Source organism: Trachemys scripta, chromosome 18, assembly GCF_013100865.1.
Source record: "Trachemys scripta elegans isolate TJP31775 chromosome 18, CAS_Tse_1.0, whole genome shotgun sequence".
NCBI lineage: Eukaryota > Metazoa > Chordata > Testudines > Emydidae > Trachemys > Trachemys scripta.
Window position 1 is genome coordinate 1222041 of NC_048315.1, and position 8698 is coordinate 1230738.

An 8698-nucleotide genomic window follows, 5' to 3' on the forward strand; every position below is an offset into this window, starting at 1 on the left:
GGTTTTGGACTAGAAAGAGTGAAAGAGGAAAACCCACAAAAGGTGCAAGGAGCCTAATATGGTGAATGGAATATAAATGGAAATGGAAGCAGGAAGCCGTCTATGAAGGACTTGGTCCAATTTCTGCACAGCTTGCAAAATCTGAAGTCTCCTGTCACTGAAGAATTTAAAAAAAAAATAAGGAAATTAATTCCCAGGAAAAAAATTCATTACCTGAAAATATCACTTACTTAAGCCAAAAAAAAACCAAAAAAAAAAACAAAAAAAAACACCTGAACCAAATGTTGTATTTTTTCTCAAAACACAAATGCTAGAAAGCCGGAAAATTCCAAGTTAAGTTTCTGCTTTGCAAAAAACACACACACTCACACACACACAGCTAAAAACATTCCAAAATATGCAGCTGTAGCCAGGGTTCACCAAACAACCTTAACCTGGCCACTGTAACACCACCCTAAGAACAACTGAAAACTGTGATCCCTTATCCATCCATTATACAGGTTTATTTCAAAAGGGACCACAAAAATGGTCCTCTTAATTAACCTGTGTGATGGATGGATAAAAAGTGTATCAGCATTTTTGATTAGTCTCTGGGTGCTGTTACAGGACCAGAATTAAGGGTGCTTGTGTAACTGTGTATTTTCCACTTTTAATTATTTTTATATTTGCTTTTTTTTGTACAGTGTAACCTTGACTTGAAATTTCTAAGCTAACATATGTTTATACAAGATATTCTTACTTTTTTGTTTTGTCTGAAATGATAAATTCTTTCAACTTTCCCCTCTGGTTAATGAAATATTGTGTTTTGGAACAGAGTAGTTATCGCTTCCCGGCTCTTTGAGCTCTGGTCAAGTGAAAAATTGTATTAGTTTTAGAATTACTCACTTAGGCTTTGGTAGTATTTGGGAACAGTAAAGTTCTGGCACAACTGGTGAACATCGCCAAACCTCAAACATCCAGCAAACTTCATAAGGTTAGACTTCAGTTCAGTACGTTTCATGAAAATGAGAGAGATGCTAAACTGTATGAATCTGTGAACTTGGTTCAATGAGGTGGGTGTGGGAAGCAAAACCAGATTAAGACAATCTATGCCCTTAGGCCCACCAACATGGGGCTCCCCTGGGCCCTGACCCTACCCCTTCACTCCCAGAGAGACAGTGGTGTGCACTCCCATGACTTCAGGAGTGGCGGCAGGCCCCCCTCTACCTTGGAAGCAGCATGGCAGCAGAGGAGTACCCTTTCCCTCCTAGAGACAGCTGTGGTGGCAGAGGGATTCCCAGTACTTCTCCCAGCAACTGGGGTGTATCAGCTTGTGTGTGGGGCTGGGCCTGCTGCATTCTTCTCTTCCCACTACAAACAAAGTCTGTTGGGGATGGGGTTGGCGAGCCCCTCTCCCCAAGCAGTGAGTCTTGGAAATAACATCCTGCTGAGATGGATGGGGGAAATGCACACCTGTCAGAGCTGTGGCTTCAGGCTGCCTGCAGACTCTGGCAGAAATCCCTCCTTCTCTGACACTCAGGTCAGGTTTTCAAATTCTCTTTGTAACCAGGACAGCTAAAAATATACTTTTTAAAAATGAAAGCTGAGTTTCTGATGTGGTCACATAACTCCCATTGATGGGGCCCTAGCCTTGGGTCTATAGTGCCTATGTTTTAATCTATCCCTTGTGAGGAGCAATTGTGTTCAACTGTGTTCAACATATTAAACAATTAACTACCTTTCTGTGGAGTACAGAGTGAGTGAGCAGACTGCTGCCCCCATTAGTGTAATGGAATGCCCTGCAGCTACCTCTTCAAACACCTTTTAAAAACAGATTTAGAAGAAAAGCACAAGATTCTGGATGCAGTTTGTTGCAGAGGTAGTTGTGATGCATTTTGGGAAAGTTGCACCTGCAGTACATGAAAAACCTGCGGTGAAAACTCCGCTCTCTCCAACTAGGAAAGTGTCCTCTCAGCAGGGATCTGATGTTTTAATAACTCCCAGCCTCTGTTACAGTACAGAGGGAGCATGGACGGGGTGAGAAAGAGACTGCTTGCTTTTGTTTCCACTGGTTATTAGGACACAGTAATTACTCAGTGCCCAGACCTGCATATGGAAAGCACTTACTGACAAACAGCCAATAATTTCTTTTTTTTTTCCTAATTATCAATGTATGTTTCTACAACAGTAAACTTTAAAAATAATAATAAAAAACAAATTCCAGAAGGGAGTTCTAATGGTAGATGCAACTCACTTCTGCACCAAGAAGTGAGTTTTATGGAAGCCATCTATCTATTTGGTATGGCTTTTAGGAAGAACTGGGAGTATAGGGTTTTGGGTGGAGTGGGTAGTTTCTGTTGCTAAGCTTACTAGCTGGTATCTTGGTAGCACAAAATAATAAGAACTGATATATTTATCGATTATAAATTGACTTACTGTCAGGGTGCCTAGAGCTTTTGTATAGGCTGGTATTTGGACCTTAAATCAGAATAATAATATAATCAAACATATCACACATGTATATGTACATACATACACATGGAATCCATGATGCTGTAGCATAGTACAGTATGAGTTTTGGATGGCTGCACTACTCACAATAGTTGAAGCCATGAATAAGTTATACTGATCAACTCAAATGAGAGAATTATTGATAGGTGCAATAAGTAATGAAATAGTATTTTCTAATGCTTTGCCTAGTCTACTTTTAAAAGGCCCAAGCAACAGGACCCCCACCAGTTCCCTTAAGGATTATCCCACACAGGTCAATAATTTTCGTTATTCCTATTTATATTCCCAGATGCCATTCTAAATAATTCTCCTCTCTCACTGGAGTTTACTCCCTTCATATTCTCACAGGGCATTTATCATGTCCCTTCTTAGGATTTGTCTACACAAATGAGAATGTGCACTGCAAGCAGTGATTTCTAAAGCGCACTAAGGGTCTTGCACATTAACTGGTCCGTGTAGCCCCTGGTGATTCATCCTAAATGTTCCCTAGTGCGATTTAATTTATGTTAAAGTGCACTAGGAACATTTAGGGCACATTATGGTCTACATGAACCAATTAATGCACAACACATTAGTGCGCTTTAGAAATCATAACCCATTAGTGTGCATTAACCCCTTCGAATCTTTACTCATATAGCAGTTCCTCCAGCCTTCTAGTCATTTTAATTGCTCTTCACTGAACTTTCTCAAATTTTCTAATGTCTTTCTGGCATTGAGGTGTCCAAAGTTCAGTGCAATGTTCGTAAGAACATAAGAACAGCCATACTGAGTCAGACCAATGGTCCATCTAACCCAGAGGTCCCCAAACTGTAGGGTGCACCCCTTAGGGGGCGCAGAACATTCAGAGGAGCGCGGCAGCCTTGACCTGCACCCACTGCCCCCTTACCTCATCCACATCTCCCACCCTAGAGCCACGGTCCCGCTCCCGGATCAGGGGACGTGACCCTGAAAAGTTTGGGTACCACTGATGTAACCCAGTATCCTGTCTTCTGACAGTGGCCAATGCTGGATACTTCAGAGGGAATTAGGGTGACCAGATGTCCCGATTCTATAGGGACAGTCCCGATTTTTGGGTCTTTTTCTTATGTAGGCTCCTATTACCCCCCACCCTCCGTCCTGATTTTTCACATTTGCTGTCTGGTCACCCTAGAGGGAATGAACAGAACAGGCAATCATCTAGTGATCCATCCCGTCGTCCACTACCAGCTTCTTGCAAACAGAGGCTGTGGATACTCAGAGCACGAGGTTGCATTCCTGACCATCTTAGCTAATAGCCATTGATGGACCTGTACTCCAGGAATTTATCTAGCTCTTTTTTGAACTTGTTATAGTTTTTGCCTTCACAACATCCCCTGGCAACGAGTTCCACAGGTTGACTGTGCGTTCCAGGTGTGGTCTCACCAAAATTACATAGATAGGGTCTCCCTGCTCTGACTCAATGCCCAAAACTACACTGCCCTATGGCATTGGAAATTCGTGGCTAAGCTGCTGTAATTACCCTTAGGTTTCTGTCCGCATTACTACTGTCCAGGTTTCTTCCTCCTGTTTGAGATTATTTTTCTAAAATTAATCTTGTTTTGTTATTGCCCCACCATAATCATGTGTCTAAGTTCCTTCCTAATGTTTACCTCTAGTGTTATCTGTGCATATCATTAATAATTTGTTTACCCCTCTCCCAAATCACTAATGAAGCTATTAAATGAGACTGGTTTGAACCCCAAACCCTGAAGCACCCCACTAAACTACACCCTTCTTTGATAAATTACCATTTGTCATGACGCTTTGTTTATGTTCACTCTGTTAGTTATCAATTCACATGCCAGGCTCAAATCTAAGCCTATATGTAGTGATCCTCTAGCTGGATCTGCTCAAGCAGACTTCTGGAGCTATGTGGAACCCCAATGACTTCAACTACCTGCATATAAACGGGTCAAATGGCACAAGGATTACATCAGCAATTTCTTGATACCTTAAGTAATTGCTTTTTTGGAACAACTAATGCATGAGGAGATGCTATTCTCAACTTAGTCTTAAATAATATACACAAGTGATTTCAACAAGTACCTATAGTTTCTAGCTACTAACTAACAGTGGCCCCAGTAAAATTAAGTTCAGCACTCTCAGGGATGAATCATACCAAAAACTAGCAGTGACACTAAACTTTAAAAACAGGAGGTTGTTGTTTTTTTTTAAATGAAGACTTGTCAAAATGGTCTAAAGTGAGGAAAATAAAATCCTTAGAGACAGCGTGAAAGCTACTTAAGTGTACTATAACTGAGTCCCAGAAGCAATAGATACCTCTAAACAGAAAAGGAAGCAGGAAGGCAATGAGAAACTGGCATGGTTAAATGGCAAGTTAGGTTTGTGCAAACATATACACATAATTCTACATATTGACATCTGAAAATATGCCTCTTCCAACGTTTTATTAAAAATAGAGAGAACTTTAGTAAGATGGATGTCATACAGGGTGATCAGATAGCAAGTTTGAAAAATCTGGACAATTTTTTTCCCCAGGGAGGATGTGGGGGAAGAGGTGACGGGGGGATATAGTTGGCAATATAAGATAAAGGGGGAAGAGGCGACAGGGGGATATAGTTGGCAATATAAGATAAAGCCCCTAATATCAAGACGTCTGGTCTCCCTAAAGTCATGGGGCAACAGGTTCCACAACTCAGGGCCCACCACAGCAAAGTACAATCATCAGCCAACCTGAGACACTATCCTTTACAATTCAGTAATGTCCGAGTATAGATTTGTCAGGACAGGAGGACTCGAGAAGGAGGTCTTTCATATAGCCTGGCCCTGCTCTCTTCAAAGTTTTAAAAAGCTCTGATTCTTGTTGATACTGTCTCTATTTCTGAAGGTCTCCTATATAGTGATGCACTACTAGGAAGAGACATAGACATGGGAGGCTTTGGTACCAAAATTAGGGTTGCCTCTGAAATGCTAGGAATTTGAGATTGATGAGTGGAAAATATGTCACTCTAAATATCCAGTTGGAAAAGTGGAAATCTAAAATTCCATGGCCCTTCTGAACACTTGCCTATAAAAGGCTGCTGGAAAATATCCCAGATAGTTGTCTCTTTACTGAGAGGTATCGGTGTGAGTTGGAGAGGAAAAAGATGATTTAGTGCTTTGGGAAGGGGGGAGAAGAAAGAAGCACATCACAAAAGCTGGTGTCAAGCTAGGATCAGTACGCTCCTTAAGGCAAGCTGCATGAAGAATGAATTACGAATTGGTGAACATCCAAACACACCTTCCTCTCATGAAAGCTGATCTCAGCCCCAAGGGATACAGAAGGCATTTACAGTAGCACCCAGCATTCAGCACATCTCTGAGTGCTCAGACGGCCCGGTGCCGAGCTCTGGTGAAGTGTGTCGCCGGCAGAGTGTCCTCCAATATCCAGGAAAGACACAAAACCAAGGATTGTTTCAACTATGGCCTGGTGCCAGTGGCTTCAGTCATGCAAAGCTAATAGATCAGCTGCTGCTGCCCAGCTTACCCAAACACTCAGCTGAGGTTACAGTTTCTCGCTTTATTTTATTTATATTTTTAAAGATAATTATCTTATCATGGGAGCCTGGGACTGTCATGCAACATTTACAAAAGCAGAAATAACATGGGATTTGCAGAAATGATTTCAGCTACTCCTAAGGGAATAAGATACGTTTTTTAAAATCAAAGGGTCATTGTTTTCCGTGACAAGTTAGCTCTACCTCTAGGGAGTTCATATTCTTCTGAGTCCCCTCCCTTCCAAGAGCAGCTGGGTCATGTTTATTATACTATACAGTCAAGCCTGATTATTGTCAGCTTGCACTGAATACAATTTTTTCTCTCTTAAATGGGATTTTCCAATAAATGGAAAGCCAAACCAACTAGGTAGAAGATTTTTTTCCTCAATCCTTTATGGATAAGGAATAATGTCTGTCCCCTCATTACCCATTTTCAAAAATCATAGAAATAACCTTAGAACAAAGAAAAACTACATCAAAGGCATTAATGGTGCACTGATTTTATAGTTTGCATTTAGTGTACCCTCGAATCTGTTCATACGTAGAACCAGTAGTTAATGAAAAACTCATTTGTTCTGAGTGCTTCAGCCAACATATAGGATTGTTTGAGACAGGAGCAGTGTTTTACAATTGACAATATATAGAAAAATGTTTGACAGTTGTTATTTAACCGGCATATAAGTATGATGTTCATACAAAATAGTTTAATTTAGTGCTGAGAATATACTTTCAAATTAATAAGATATTCCATTAACTACATTTTCTTAAGTGGGCTTGATCATGTTCTGAAAATCTGATTTTAATACAAGTCCTTAAAGGCAATTAACCTGACTAATCTCTAGCACACAAAAACAAGTGAGGGAATGGGGAAAGCACGTGATCTGCACACACACATATTTTCTTGACATGCAGCAGGGAGGGAAGATGCTTTGTGTATATTTTTGGTGGGCGTTCCAAATGCAAAGGCAGATAAGGAGACAAAGGCTATGTGCTAGGGGTGTGATTCCCAGCTCGCGTACACTTACTCATGCAAGCTCTCATTGAGCGCTAGAAGTATTAGTATACTCAGGGTAGCATGGGCATTGGCAAGAGGCAGCATAGACTAGCTATGCCAAGTACGTGCCCGTAGAATTCGGGCAGGTTTGTACTTGGCACAGCTAGCTTGCACTGCCACCCTCCACTGCCTGTGCTACCCTGCCTACACTATCCTAGTGGGCTAACTGGGGGGAGGGATAGCTCAGTGGTTTGAGCATTGGCCTGCTAAACCCAGGGTTGTGAGTTAAATCCTTGAGGGGGCCACATAGGGATCTGGGGCAAAATCAGTACAGGTCCTCCTAGTGAAGGCAGGGGGCTGGACTCGATGACCTTTCAGGGTCCCTTCCAGTTCTATGAGATAGATATATCTCCATATATGAACTCGGTGACAGCTAGCACGAATATGTCTTTGTGAGCTGGGAATCACACCCCTAGCGCAACTGGTTTGACAGTGTATTGTTACTAGGGTTGCTTCTAGTTCAATACTCAATAAGACACTTCCACTGCTCAGGGGAGACTGATTCTAGTCTTAAGATGACAGGCAGGCTGTTCCTTTCATGCCAATCTCCAGGAGATAGCAAAACAAAATCCACAGGCTAAGGCTGGTAAAATTTGGCTGCAGTTAAGGACATTATATGGAAAGATCAAACAGTTCGTTTTCCTTATTCACAGTGTACTAACTCCCCATATAATCCAAATGTATTCATTACCATTTTCAGAATGGCAACCCAATGGCTTTCAAATAACTAGACCCTGAATGTCCTGGTTCAGGCAGGACCTTTCCTGACCCATGGCAGGAACTCGATTGTAACGCCTCTGAACACAGGACCTATGGCAGACAGAAAAAGAAGCTGAGGTTTGGATGTTATTTACTAGTGACCCTCAGACAAAGTTCTTCTCTGACTTGCTCACTTCAGTTACATCTCATCAAATTGACTTCTTGGAATCAAGTTACTTCTCATCCTGTATCAGTCTTACTGAGAGAGTCTGTCAAATGCTTCTTAAACACAGTATCACCAGGCCTTTAGTGTAGCTGGACCAATGCTTCTAATCAGATTCAGAATTTTTGGTCCACAAAATGAAGTAATTGGTCAAAATTCAAGTTTACAGCCCAGGTCAGCCACCAAGTGAGAAATGAATATTGAGAACAGGGCTACCAGTGCTGAACATCTAGAAATATATCTGATATGTCCAAGTTGTCAGCATTTCCCACCTGCTCCTTTCATCACAGATGTCAATAATTAGAAGCTCCCTCCCTGTCAGCCTCCCGATAAGTTGCTCAGAGAGGATCCTGGGCCCAAGACATTTCTGAACTTTAGCTAACATCACTTGTTCCTGATCTAGTAGAGATCTCACACCAGATTTCCATTCCCCAGGGTGTTTTATTCCCTTGGTCAGTGCACATTGCAGCCGACCTACTCATCATGACATAGATTTTGTTCCTTGAACTATAAAGGCAAAAGAAAAGGTTCACATATTAAAATTATATATTGTTTTTAACCAAACCTAATAAACCCTGCAGTTATTTACCTAACGGCCATTTAAACATGTAGCAAAACTCCACTGATTAACTCTTTATGTAAAGACAGGATTTTAAATTTGTACATCTGGAATCCAACTTTCGTAGTTCCAACACAGCTCAGACATGACAGGCTCTC